At 40.9% G+C, this 14,153-nt stretch overlaps 1 non-coding gene across 1 annotated transcript; it reads right to left on the reverse strand.

The window, feature by feature from the left end:
* Positions 1-11,940: 11,940 nt before the first annotated feature.
* On the reverse strand, positions 11,941-12,022 carry trnal-aag. Its single transcript has one exon. It is a non-coding gene; the product is annotated as a tRNA-Leu (tRNA).
* Positions 12,023-14,153: the final 2,131 nt, after the last annotated feature.

The following is a 14,153-nucleotide window of genomic DNA, read 5'->3' on the forward strand; positions in this document are numbered from 1 at the left end:
CGATAACCACCTGCCTCTGATTGAGAACCACTCTAGGCAACCATAGACTTACCTAGACTACTATACTAAACACAACCCCATCAATCTACAAAAACCCCTAGACAAGACAACCACATAATTCACCCATTTTACACCCTGGCCTGACCAAAATAATAAAGAAAACACAAAATACTAAGGCCAGGGCGTGACACCATGGCAGTTGGTTGGTTGAAGATAGTAGCATGATGCATGTAGTTACCAGCAAAAAAGAATAATCCCTCCACAATAATCACTTACTTATGCAACAGGAGTTGGAATTCTAATAGGTTATCAATCAACTCTGTGGGGTACGAGTCTGAAATAATCATTCAATGTTCAAACCTATCCATCGATATGATATCTACAACAAGTGGATACTGAAGATAGTGTTTTTATGGGATAATGATGGTGAAATGCTATATCTTTGAATTAGCAAAATAACAAATATCTCTATCTTGTGTACTTATACACTACAGATGGATTCCACAGTTTGTATTGGCTTGATCCTTCTGTTGCAAGAATATATTAAGTAATTCATTGTCAGTAGGATTTTTCTTTTAAGATCATATTTATTGCAGCCCCTGGAATGTTAAACAAATATTATTTGCGTTGATATTTACAATCCTGTCATCTTTTTACAGTGGGAGCTCCATCATAGCTACAGATCTCTTATCTCTGACTGTGATGCCTTTGCCTACATTCCAGTGCCCTCGTGAACTGACACAACGGCTATAATAAATATTCTAGAGCTCATAGAGAGCTGATAGTTAAGTGGCTGAACATTGAAACACGTAACAGCCTGTTTGACCAGGATAACCTCCCTGTAGTCACTTTATCATTGAATTTAAAGTATCATATGTTTCTCAGCTCTTGTTGAACATCATTTAACCCCTTACCATTCCCTATACACCCTGCCTACCATATGCCCAAATGCACAAAGTTGGAAAACATTTAAAACATGTTTACACAAGATATTGATTACAAACGTCAACTGATAAATACATTACAATACATAAATGCATCAATTACAAAGACATACATTTTTTACTATCATAAATACCTATTACAATAATCAGAAGAACAGTATATATATTATACAGTGTTGTTAAGAGTAATGAGTGAAGAGGTGTGGAGTCAGGCGCAGAGAGCAAAGGATGTGGGAAAAACAACAAGCTTTAATGTCCTAGAAACATAACATGTACAAAAGTGGAAACACAAATGAACAGAAATATAAACGGACAGCGTGAAACCCAAAATGCCAACAAAAAATACACTCAAACAAGGAAACAGGAGAACAAGCCCGCACGAAACAGAAGCGGGCTGAACAGACTATATATAACCCTATCCTAACAACCAAACTAGAAACAGGTGCTACCAATTAGACAAAACTAAACGAACACAGAACAACGGATCGGCGATAGCTAGTAGACCGGCGACGACGACCGCCGAGCGCCACCCGAACAAGAAGGGGAGTCACCTTCGGTAATATTCGTGACAAGTGTATTTTATAGAGTATACATATATTACACTGTGTAAATATATATATATATTGCTGACTATAACTTCTCCTGCAGTAAAATGCATTTCATAACCACACCTATGATAACAAAATATTCCATGCAACTCAATTAGCCTATCCGTTAAGTACAGGGTCTGATAGCGATCAATAAGAGAGAACTTAGTTGTATATCCATTGCGTGTGCATTGCTGATTACTAATACTAACTTAAGTTACCAACTGTTAACTGCAGTTTAAAATCACATCTGCCATTGAAAAAATATAATACTAAACATTTGAATGGGGTCTTACCTATAAGAGCCATCAATATTAGAAAACTCTGTAGTATATCCATAGCATGGTCACCCAGGAAACCCATGATTGCTAAGGAGCAACCACTCTGTGTAACATTTAAACTTAGTGATAATTTGAGAAATATTAAAGCTGTTAAATGAGTAGGGTATTGTTTAGAATAATTTTTATTATACATTTTATGTAATGATAATAGATGAATGATATGAACATATAAAAGCTAATTTACTGGTATGGATAGCACATTTGATTCTTAAAACTGAAAAGAAAATCTTGAACAATCTTTGAAATATCTCACCTGGAATTTAGGTTTGGTTCAGTGCTGATCTAGGATCAGGTTTGCCTTTCAGATCATAATGAACAAGACATGGGGGACCTGATCCTAAATCAGCACCCATACTCTGAGACACTGTGAATACAGGCCCTGGAGTGTGTTTTACATGGCATTTAGTTTTCAGAATGTTTTTACATTGAAATAATACGGTTCTAATACAGTATTTTATTTAATGTAACTCATGGACACTACAAGATGTGTAAATACATCCATTTTAAGTGCATTTGTAAGGTAAAATATACGTTTCAACATATTGCAACACTGCAATGATGCTCAAAACGTTTTGAACTTAAAGTAATTCTTGTCCACGTCAGAACAACCCATAGGGCAAGAACCTCTCTGTAGTAGGACAGTGGACATGTAGAAAATTTTATAACAGTTGTGCTACTAGTAATCCAATGCTATGAGCAAATTTTAAGTCATTTTTAAAAATGATAAAAGTAATTCCGTCCTATCAGAGGAAGTCTACCGACTTCTATTACTGTTAAGTCATTTTTGAAGTGATGCCAAAAGTAATTCGGTAGGCTTTCGCTGTTAGGAGGACGGGAGTGGTATTTACATGGAACTCTAGACTTCTAGAGTTTCGTTTCAGCAGCTTTCATAGCCATATAACCTTGTACGTTGCAACATACTTTGAAACTGTAATAAAATGAACCAATGGAAAAATGTCAAAGAAGTTCAAATAACTGCTCAGTAGTCATTCATCTTTTGACATTATCTGAGATGGAAAATGTATGTAATTATATGATCACGTCAAATGTTATTTGTCACATGCCCTTAACCAACAATGCAGTTGAAGTCGGAAGTTTACATACACCTTAGCCAAATACATTTAAACTCAGTTTTTCACAATTCCTGACATTCAATCCTAGTAAAAAATTCCATGTCTTAGGTCAGTTAGGTCAGTTGTCACGAACCGGCTCAAAGCCCGTAACAAAAGGGAGACAATGTGGAGATAAGGAGTAACAAAAGATATATTTATTAACTAAAGCAACTAAGGAAAATATCCAATGGTGTGTGTAATCAGTAATCTGTAGTGTAAGTGAGTGTTTTGCATTATGAATGTGATAATGCAGGGTGTTGAAAGGTGCCAAAGCAAACAAACAAAAGGCCACCAAGAACCACAACACAATCTACAAAGGTGTCTGCATGGAGAGAGTCTCCTCCATGAATGTGGAAGAGGTCTATTTATCCTGGGAGACACCTGGCCCAGGTGTTTCCCATGTAGCTGACGACCTTCTCAACTCCGCCCACCGGCATCCTAATAAGGAAACAAGAACAAAGACAGAATACGGCAGACAGAGTGGGAGGGTCGTCACATTCCCCCCCATAAAACCGGGGACCAACAAGGACCCCGGAACAACATACCAGCCTCTGCGTCCCAAATTGACACAGGCCTCTGCGTCCCAAATTGACACAGGCCTCTGCGTCCCAAATTGACACAGGCCTCTGCGTCCCAAATTGACACAGGCCTCTGCGTCCCAAATTGACACAGGCCTCTGCGTCCCAAATTGACACAGGCCTCTGCGTCCCAAATTGACACAGGCCTCTGCGTCCCAAATTGACACAGGCCTCTGCGTCCCAAATTGACACAGGCCTCTGCGTCCCAAATTGACACAGGCCTCTGCGTCCCAAATTGACACAGGCCTCTGCGTCCCAAATTGACACAGGCCTCTGCGTCCCAAATTGACACAGGCCTCTGCGTCCCAAATTGACACAGGCCTCTGCGTCCCAAATTGACACAGGCCTCTGCGTCCCAAATTGACACAGGCCTCTGCGTCCCAAATTGACACAGGCCTCTGCGTCCCAAATTGACACAGGCCTCTGCGTCCCAAATTGACACAGGCCTCTGCGTCCCAAATTGACACAGGCCTCTGCGTCCCAAATTGACACAGGCCTCTGCGTCCCAAATTGACACAGGCCTCTGCGTCCCAAATTGACACAGGCCTCTGCGTCCCAAATTGACACAGGCCTCTGATGGAAATCGAATGAACTTGTATACATGAGACACCATAGTCATAAGTAATCTTGCTCAACCCCTCTGCTGAGCACATCAGACCACAACCAGAGAAATGACAATCACCCTGAGCACCACAGAAGAGAGATGAGATACAGAGCTTCCCCAAAACCTACAATAACTCAACCCTAGTCTTTGTGCAGATTTGCGGTGGGTATTTACGCATTGTAGCCCGCTGGCAAGGAAATAGAACTCCCCAGCATGCTGGCAAATTCCACCAAGCCACGGACGTGCCCCCGAGACAACTGCTCAGTCCACAGACACCACACAAAAATAACAAACATTTAACCATGCCCAACATGTCCAAAATTGAAACACGTCGCTAAGCCTATCAGGGGAAAAAGGCTATAGCTCCGGGTAGCAAGTTCCACTACCCTACACAAAACTCCTACCGGAGGTACACAGCCGATTTACTCACCTCCTCAGACTGACTTCCCAACAGAAAGTAGAACAAGAGTTTCCAGGCTAGGCAAGGCCTGGAAACTAACCATTATACTCTCTCCAACGCAGCACACAAACCAAACAACAAAGGCAACCAATACTGGGCCGATCACACTCAAACACCATATTCAAACCAAACACGTACCTCCACGGTCTCCCAAACCAATAGTTCAAAGATCCCGGACGAGCACCCCACTTGTCACGAACCGGCTCAAAGCCCGTAACAAAAGGGAGACAACGTGGAGATAAGGAGTAACAAAAGATATATTTATTAACTAAAGCAACTAAGGAAAATATCCAATGGTGTGTGTAATCAGTAATCCGTAGTGTAAGTGAGTGTTTTGCATGAATGAATGTGATAATGCAGGGTGTTGAAAGGTGCCAAAGCAAACAAACAAAAGGCCACCAAGAACCACAATACAATCTACAAAGGTGTCTGCATGGAGAGAGTCTCCCCCATGAATGTGGAAGAGGTCTATTTATCCTGGGAGACACCTGGCCCAGGTGTTTCCCATGTAGCTGACGACCCTCTCAACTCCGCCCACCGGCATCCTATTAAGGAAACAAGAACAAAGACAGAATACGGCAGACAGAGTGGGAGGGTCGTCACATGACCACTTTATTTTAGGAATGTGAAATGCCAGAATAATAGTAGAGAGAATGGTTTATTTCAGCTTGTACTGTATTTCTTTCATCACATTCCCTGTGGGCCAGAAGTTTAAATACACTCAATTAGTATTGGGTAGCATTGCCTTTAAATTGTTTAACTTGGGTCAAATGTTTCAGGTTGCCTTCCACAAGCTTCCCACAATAAGTTGGGTGAATTTTTGCCCATTCCTCCTGACACAGCTGATGTAACTGAGTCAGGTTGTAGGCCTCCTTGCTCGCACACGCTTTTTCAGTTCTGCCCAAAACAATTCTATAGGATTGAGGTCAGGGCTTTGTGATGTCCACTCCAATACCGTGAATGTGTTGTCCTTAAGCCATTTAGCCATCAAGCCATCTATTTTGTGAAGTGCACCAGTCCCTCCTGCAGCAAAGCACCCCACAACATGATGCTGCCACCCCCGTGCTTCATAGTTGGGATGGTGTTCTTCGGCTTGCAAGCCTCCCTCTTTTTCCTCCAAACATAACGATGGTCATTATGGCCAAACAGTTCTATTTCTGTTTCATCAGACCAGAGGACATTTCTCCAAAAAGTACGATCTTTGTCCCCATGTGCAGTAGCAAACTGTAGCCTGGCTTTTTTATGGCGGATTTGGAACAGTGGCTTCTTCCTTGATCAGTGGCCTTTCAGGTTATGTCGATATAGGACTCGTTTTACTGTGGATACTTTTGTACCCGTTTCCTCCAGCATCTTCACAAGGTCCTTTGCTGTTGATCTGGGATTGATTTGCACTTTTCCCACCAAAGTGCGTTCATCTCTAGGAGACAGAACGCGTCTCCTTCCTGAGCGGTATGACGGCTGCATGGTCCCATGGTGTTTATACTTGCGTACTATTGTTTGTACAGATGAAAGTGGTACCTTCAGGCGTTTGGAAATTGCTCCCAATGATGAACCAGACTTGTCAAGGTCTTCAATTGTTTTCTGAGGTCTTGGCTGATTTGTTTTGATTTCCCCATGATATTTGAGTTTGAAGGTAGGCCTTTAAATACATCCACAGGTACACCTCCAATTGACTCAAATTATGTCAATTAGCCTATCAGAAGCTTCTAAAGCCATGACATAATTTTCTGGATTTTTCCAAGCTGTTTAAAAAGGCACATCAACTTAGTGCATGTAAACTTCTGACCCACTGGAATTGTGATACAAGTGAAATATAAGTGAAATAAGAAATTGTTGGACCAATTACTTGTGTCATGCACAAAGTAGATGTCCTAACCTGACTTGCTGTTGCCAAATACTTTCGTGTTAATTTATCTACCATAATGTCACGTTCTGACCTTTATTTCCTTTGTTTTGTCTTTATTTAGTATCGTCAGGGCATAAGTTGGGGTGGGCAGTCTATGTGTGTTTTTCTATGTTTTGGGTTTTGAGTTCATCCTAGTATGGTTCTCAATCGGAGGCAGGTGTTGTTTATTGTCTCTGATTGAGAATCATACTTAGGTAGCCTGGGTTTCACTTTTGAGTGGTGGGTGTTTGTTGCCACACGGTACTGTTTCCTCATGTTCACGTTTATTGTTTTGTATTTTCATAGTGTTCAGTCTAAATCTAAAAATAAACGTTATGGACACTTACCACGCTGCACATTGGTCCTCCGATCCTTCTCCTCCTCAGAGGAGGAATGCCGTTACACATAAACTGCGTCCAACACAATTTTGGAAAATTTGGCAGTATGTCCAGACAACAAACACAATTGCATTTTATCGATGGCAATTTGAATGCACAGAGATACCGTAATGAGATCCTGAGGCCCTTTGTCGTGCCATTCATCTGCTGCCACCCATGTCGCAAGGATCTGTACACAATGCCTGGAAGCTGAAAATGCCCTGGTTCTTCCATGGCCTGCATACTCACCAGATATGTAAACCATTGAGCATGTTTGGGATGCTCTGGGGCGACTTGTAGGAAGGCGTGTTGCAGTTCCTGCCAATATCCAGCAACTGCACAGCGATTGAAGAGTAGTGGGACAACATTCCACAGGCCACAATCAACAGCCTGATCAACTCTATAGTATGTGAAGGAGATGTCTCTCTGCATGAGGCAAATGGTGGTCACACCAGATACTGACTGGTTTTCCGCCCCTATCTTTTTTTAAAGGTATCTGCGACCAACAGATGCATATCTGTATTTCCAATCATGTGAAAACCATAGATTAGGGCCTAATGAATGTATTTCATTAGACTGATTTCCTTATATGAACTGTAACTCAGTAAAATCGTTGAAATTGTTGCATTTATATTTTTGTTCAGTATATTTCTGAACTTCCTTGGTGAAGAATCATAAAACACGGGACGAGATGTTAAAAACTGTCCATTGTGCCAATAGATGGAATGCACTCGCATGAGATTTGCCGTGATGTTGACAGAGTGGCATGGGAGGTTTATTTCTTAGACTGGGGTAAGATGTCAATTTTTGGGACACATCCTCAGTAGTGTGCCTTCGAATCAGTGGGTGTTTCGGCCTTTAATCACTAAACACCCTCATCAAAGGTGGCCAGCTAAAGGGTGATCAAGCCTTAGCTTGTGTCCCAAAGACAAAGAGTCAGTTTGTAAAGATTACTGTAAAAACTAGCCACAAAATGTAGAAATTTTACTATCTTCACAAAGCTCCATCAATTGGTAATTTCCTTAACATTAATTTCTGAATTATTTTCGCCTTCCTCCATACATTATCTTCTTGATGTAACAAAAGCCCCTCTAGCCTTCTCTTTGTAAATGTAATCTCATTCATTGAGCAGTTTATGTACCTGAATATCATTCAACCCTGTACCTTCGTTTTGACTTTCAGATGGGGAAGTAATTTCACTGACAATGCTTTTAATCCTTAATCTCTTTTTTTGATGCATGTTCCTTGCCATGCCTCATTGCCAATCTTCTAATCTTAAACATGAATAATTCACACTATTTCTCATTTCTCATCATCATCATGTCCAGTGTTAAATAAGATAATTGCCATTTGCTGTGAAGTTTGTATAAGTCTTAGTTGTTAATACTTCTCTTTGACAATAGTGACCTCTGCAGAATAATTCATACCATGTGATTACCACAGCTCATTGATAGTCCCCACTGGTTTTTCCAAAATTGCACATCCTCTGAGTATGAATGGCATTTTTTTTTTAAAGAAAATTAAATCTTCCTTTGCCTCTTTACAAAATAGGAAAAATGCTTTTCTTTTTACAATATCCTGTAAACCCATTGTGTTAAAGGATATAAAAAGTAACAACAACAGAAGTCATTAACTACTTAACTGAATTGTTCTTGTCTCGCCTGCCCAGCCTGTGTGCGATGTCGACGGTCTCGCTGACTCACACCAAGACCGGGCGCTAGCTTCTGACAAATGGCACTTACTTTTTGTTTTACGACCACAACGCTGTATTCAGTCTGTTCGTACAGGCAACATCTTATATTGGACCGTTCAGCATTGGAGATTGTCTCCTCCAGCTGAGTGGTTGTTTTATCTATGGTTTTGCACTTTTCGTGAGGGTGCACTGTAGTTCTCTTATATTTTTTCCATTGATCCAAATCGAGATGGCCACCGGAGTATGGGCGATCGGGTGTGTTGAAAGGAGCTGAGTGGTTGTTTTATCCATGGTTTTGCACTTTTCGTGAGGGTGCACTGTAGTTCTCTTATATTTTTTCCATTGATCCAAATCGAGATGGCCACCGGAGTATGGGCGATCGGGTGTGTTGAAAGGAGCTGAGTGGTTGTTTTATCCATGGTTTTGCACTTTTCGTGAGGGTGCACTGTAGTTCTCTTATATTTTTTCCATTGATCCAAATCGAGATGGCCACCGGAGTATGGGCGATCGGGTGTGTTGAAAGGAGCTGAGTGGTTGTTTTATCCATGGTTTTGCACTTTTCGTGAGGGTGCACTGTAGTTCTCTTATATTTTTTCCATTGATCCAAATCGAGATGGCCACCGGAGTATGGGCGATCGGGTGTGTTGAAAGGAAAACGAGTCAGCTGGTTTGTCAGATATGTTACCACTCAAGACTGTTTTGTGTGGCCTCTTTGGTATTTTATTAGAGTCCCCATTAGCTGTTGCAAAAGCAGCAGCTACTCTTCCTGGGGTTCACACAAAACATGAAACACAATACAGAATGACATAATACAGAACATCATTAGACAAGAACAGCTCAAGGACAGAACTACATACATTGGTTTGCACGACGAGTCAATAAACCGGCGACCAGTGCACTGATGCTGTATGGACATGCCTTCCAACCTGAGATCTAACCGCGATAATTAAGCTTCCGACTGCCTTTTCTTTCCCTCCCATTATTGTATATCAAGTAAGACAGCAGCCTACATAAGAAACAGCACATATTGATTACTCAATGGGCAGGGAATGAACGGCAACAACACCAGGAGCTCCCGAGTGTTGCACCGGTCTAAGGCACTGCATCTCAGAGCGAAAGGCGTCACTACATACTCTGGTTCGATTCCAGGCTGTATCACAACTGGCCGTGATTGGGAGTTTGCAAAGGCTATTTTCTTGCCGAAATCCCCCCCCTCGCCCCAATTCTATCTTGGGACTGCAAGGCCTGGCACACTTCATAATCATTTTGGTAGCTCATGTTGACCAGTAAGTAGTGTGTGCCACAGAAAGCAAAATTAAAGTATAAAGAAACATAAACATTTATTTTAGAAACATTTTGTAATGTATAAGAAAAATAGTGATAATAGACAAATATTATCACACAGTAACACAAAAACATCACAGTAAGTTACGTTTGTTAACAAACATTAAATAAGAAATATACATTTCGATAATAAGATGTAAAATGACAATAAATCAAATATAAAAAGACAAATAACAAACAAATATTGGATAGCTGCAACAGCTCGACTGAACATTTAGTCCAATTTTTATGGAAAGTTTTCCAGGTGATATCGCATGGAACTCAAGCTTAACCTAGTCCTGTAGGCAGATAGGGGGAAATCCTGCCCCTTCTTTCTTTGGCACACATCAGAGTCAAGTACTTTCTATTGAACAAACTTCACGTCAGGATATTAAACATTGAGCCGGGAGTCAAATGTAGGCAAGCAATAAACATTTCAGAACAACTACTAGTTGAATAAGACATTGGAGAGATGACCAATTTTGTCAAAGAGGTGTATTTATAGACAAAAACACTTGAAACAAATAGCCAAACCGAAAACTGCAGACATTACTAGTGCCTCCCCCGATATCAAACCGACATAAAAAAAATCTCAACAAGCAAGCAAGTCGCAACAATGAATAATTGAGTACCTGCAAGTCGGGGGTGGGGGAGAATTCTGGCAGTGGGAGCTTTTCGGCACAACACCGGCAACAGTTAGGAAAGTAGCTAAAGTACCTAGTATCAGGTACTTTAGCTACTAAGCACATTCATACAACGCATGAAGAAATTTGGGCGGCAGCGTAGCCTAGTGGTTAGAACGTTGGACTAGTAACTTGGTTGCGAGTTCAAACCCCCGAGCTGACAAGGTCGTTCTGCCCCTGAACAGGCAGTTAACCCACTGTTCCCAGGCCGTCATTGAAAATAAGAATATGTTCTTAACTGACTTGCCTGGTTAAATAAAGGTAAAAATTAAAAGAGTGCTAAAGAGTATTAAATCATATTTTTCAAAAGTGAAAATGTCAAATTATTTTGTGAAATACGACTCATTCTCTGGCTTCAATACACAAGTGCAAACTCTCACAGTATAATGTACGGTAGTTGAAGCTGCGTGGTAAGAAACACAGCTCAATCAAATCCGTCTAACCATAGACAGAAGGGGAAACCCATCACAGCGGCTATACACGCCAGTTCAGAAAGTTTCCTCACTCGGAGGAGTGCAAGGCCGAATGGAGTTTGTGCAGAAGCGTACTTCACCAGGGGCGTTCCCTAATATAAATATGCAAATACATGGTACAACGCGCCAATAGTATCGCGCTATTTCTTGTTTGGCTTTGCCCACCTGCTTCCTGGTTCTGCCCAGTATGCTTCATGTTCTCCTACTGTATACAACACAGATGAACTATCTTGGGTTAGTTCTTAATATATTTTGTCTAACCTATGTGGAGCGCTTTCGACACACCCACTCGCCATAGCTGTAGCTGCCCTTCTCAGAAAAGTGACCAAAGCTCCTTTTCCTATTTTGGAAAAATGACACCCTTCACACACATATACACATTATCCAGCACTCTAGGCACATCGTTACATCGGAGAGTTAGCTACTAAAGTATATCCTCTATGAAATGATAAATGGAATAACGATAGAGTGGAGGCAACTCGTTGTCTGTAGCACGAAAGACCAGAGCAAGTTAACGTTACTAGCTTTGAAACTATTTCTCCCTCCCTTTATAGCTAGTTATCTACGTGCCAACGTACAAATAACGTGTCTCACATAGCTATAGCTAGCTAATATGGTTCGTAGATATCTTTAAATGTCTAAATGTTGCACTTTCTCTGGGCAGAAGTGAATTATGTTTATGTGCCTAGCGTTGACAACACATTTAAATGTACTCAATACACCACGGAGTACCGAAGGTTTAAAAAGTCTGGACAATGCACCACTGGAGAAACAAGTTCTACATTTTGTATTGAAGTGCGTGACGTATGCACATGAAATATAATTGATTGCAGTAGTAACTATAGAAATATTATTTCAAAATGTCAAACAAAAAATCAACTGGCAGCGGCGGGATTCGAACCCGCGCCTCCGAAGAGACTGGAGCCTTAATCCAGCGCCTTAGACCGCTCGGCCACGCTACCGATGAAAAACGTGTGTTGGGATTGGGTATTTAACTCAGCAAAATGAGGGTATATATTTCTGCTCAATACTTTATTTGATGGGAAAGTTTTACTACACCACTTCAAAATCAGTAGACCTATCCCACTACTTTTCTCCCAATGGTACTGAAAACGTGTGTTTATTCAGAACGCAGAAACACCAACCTTGTACACTACCGCCATCTACTGGTTGAAGAGGCAGTGTAATAACTATCACGCACCAATCGGGCAAGGTCAACTTTTTATTTTGTATTTATTTTTATTTAACCTTTATTTAACAAGGCTAGTCAGTTAAGAACAAATCATTATTTACAATGACGGTCTATCAAAATGCCTCCTTCTGGGACGGGGGCTGGGATCAAAAATAAAATAAGAAACAAAGCCACATCGTGAAAAGAGAGACACCACAACACTAAAAGAGAGACCTAAGACAACAACATAGTATGGCAGCAACACATGAAAACACAGGATGGTAGCAACACAGTATTACAACAACATGGTAGCAACACAACATGGCAGAAGCACAACATTGTAGCAGATCAAAACATGGTACAAACATTATTGGGCACAGACAACAGCACCAAGGGCAAGAAGGTAGAGACAACAATAAATCACGTGAAGCAGCCACAATTGTCAATAAGAGTGTCCATGATTGAGTCTTTGAATGATGAGATTGAGATAAAATTGTCCAGTTTGAGTGTTTGTTGCAGCTCGTTCCAGTCACTAGCTACAGAGGACTGAAAAGAGGAGCAACCCAGGGATGTGTGTGCTTTGGGGACCTTTAACAGAATGTGACTGGCAGAATGAGTGTTGTATGTGGAGGATGAGGGCTGCAGTAGGTATCTCGGATAGGGGGCAGTGAGGCCTAAGAGGGTTTTATAAATAAGCATCAACCAGTGGGTCTTGCGACGGGTATACAGAGATGACCAGTTTACAGAGGAGTATAGAGTGCAGTGATGTGTCCTATACGGAGCATTGGTGGCAAATCTGATGGCCAGAATGGTAAAGAACATCTAGCCGCTCGACAGAACCTTTACCTTGCCGATCTATATATCATGGTGTATTTTATTAAAGTTACCTCGTTGTGCTTAAACGAAACAACATGAACAAACAACACAAAAACCTTACATTAAGAAAACTCGATATTTCTGCAGCCAGAAAAGCTTGCTAATATGATACATACTGCTGCTGTAGTTATTAATAATCAAGTAATCACATAACATTATTTGTGACTCAATAACCTTGGAGGATAAACATAATGCTTTATCCTCAGCCTGAGCATAAAATAGTGCAATGACGTAGCCTAGTTGTGATTTGTGTCATAGTGACTCGTGACTGTCTCAATTCCTCATGGTGCGTTGCTGCTGTATGCTGAGAGGTAGCGACCCTTTAGTCCTGAAGCCATTCCTAGCCTGAAGTCTAATAGACTGATTGTTATGGTAATCACCGTTCTATTTACGTAGCTAACCTATTCTTCTTTCCCTCCTCACTACCACTCTCTCTTTCTCTTTCACATTCTGTTTAACTCTCTCTTTCTGTCTCACATTCTGTTTAACTCTCTCTTTCTGTCTCACATTCTGTTTAACTCTCTCTTTCTGTCTCACATTCTGTTTAACTCTCTCTTTCTCTTTCACATTCTGTTTAACTCTCTCTTTCTGTCTCACATTCTGTTTAACTCTCTCTTTCTGTCTCACATTCTGTTTAACTCTCTCTTTCTGTCTCACATTCTGTTTAACTCTCTCTTTCTCTTTCTCATTCTGTTTAACTCTCTCTTTCTGTCTCACATTCTGTTTAACTCTCTCTTTCTGTCTCACATTCTGTTTAACTCTCTCTTTCTGTCTCACATTCTGTTTAACTCTCTCTTTCTGTCTCACATTCTGTTTAACTCTCTCTTTCTGTCTCACATTCTGTTTAACTCTCTCTTTCTGTCTCACATTTTTTTAACTCTCTCTTTCTGTCTCACATTCTGTTTAACTCTCTCTTTCTGTCTCACATTCTGTTTAACTATCTCTTTCTGTCTCACATTCTGTTTAACTCTCTCTTTCTGTCTCACATTCTGTTTAACTCTCTCTTTCTGTCTCACATTCCGTGTAACTCTCTCTTTCTGTCTCAC

The sequence above is a fragment of the Oncorhynchus gorbuscha genome, linkage group LG21 (assembly GCF_021184085.1).
Source record: "Oncorhynchus gorbuscha isolate QuinsamMale2020 ecotype Even-year linkage group LG21, OgorEven_v1.0, whole genome shotgun sequence".
Lineage (NCBI taxonomy): Eukaryota > Metazoa > Chordata > Actinopteri > Salmoniformes > Salmonidae > Oncorhynchus > Oncorhynchus gorbuscha.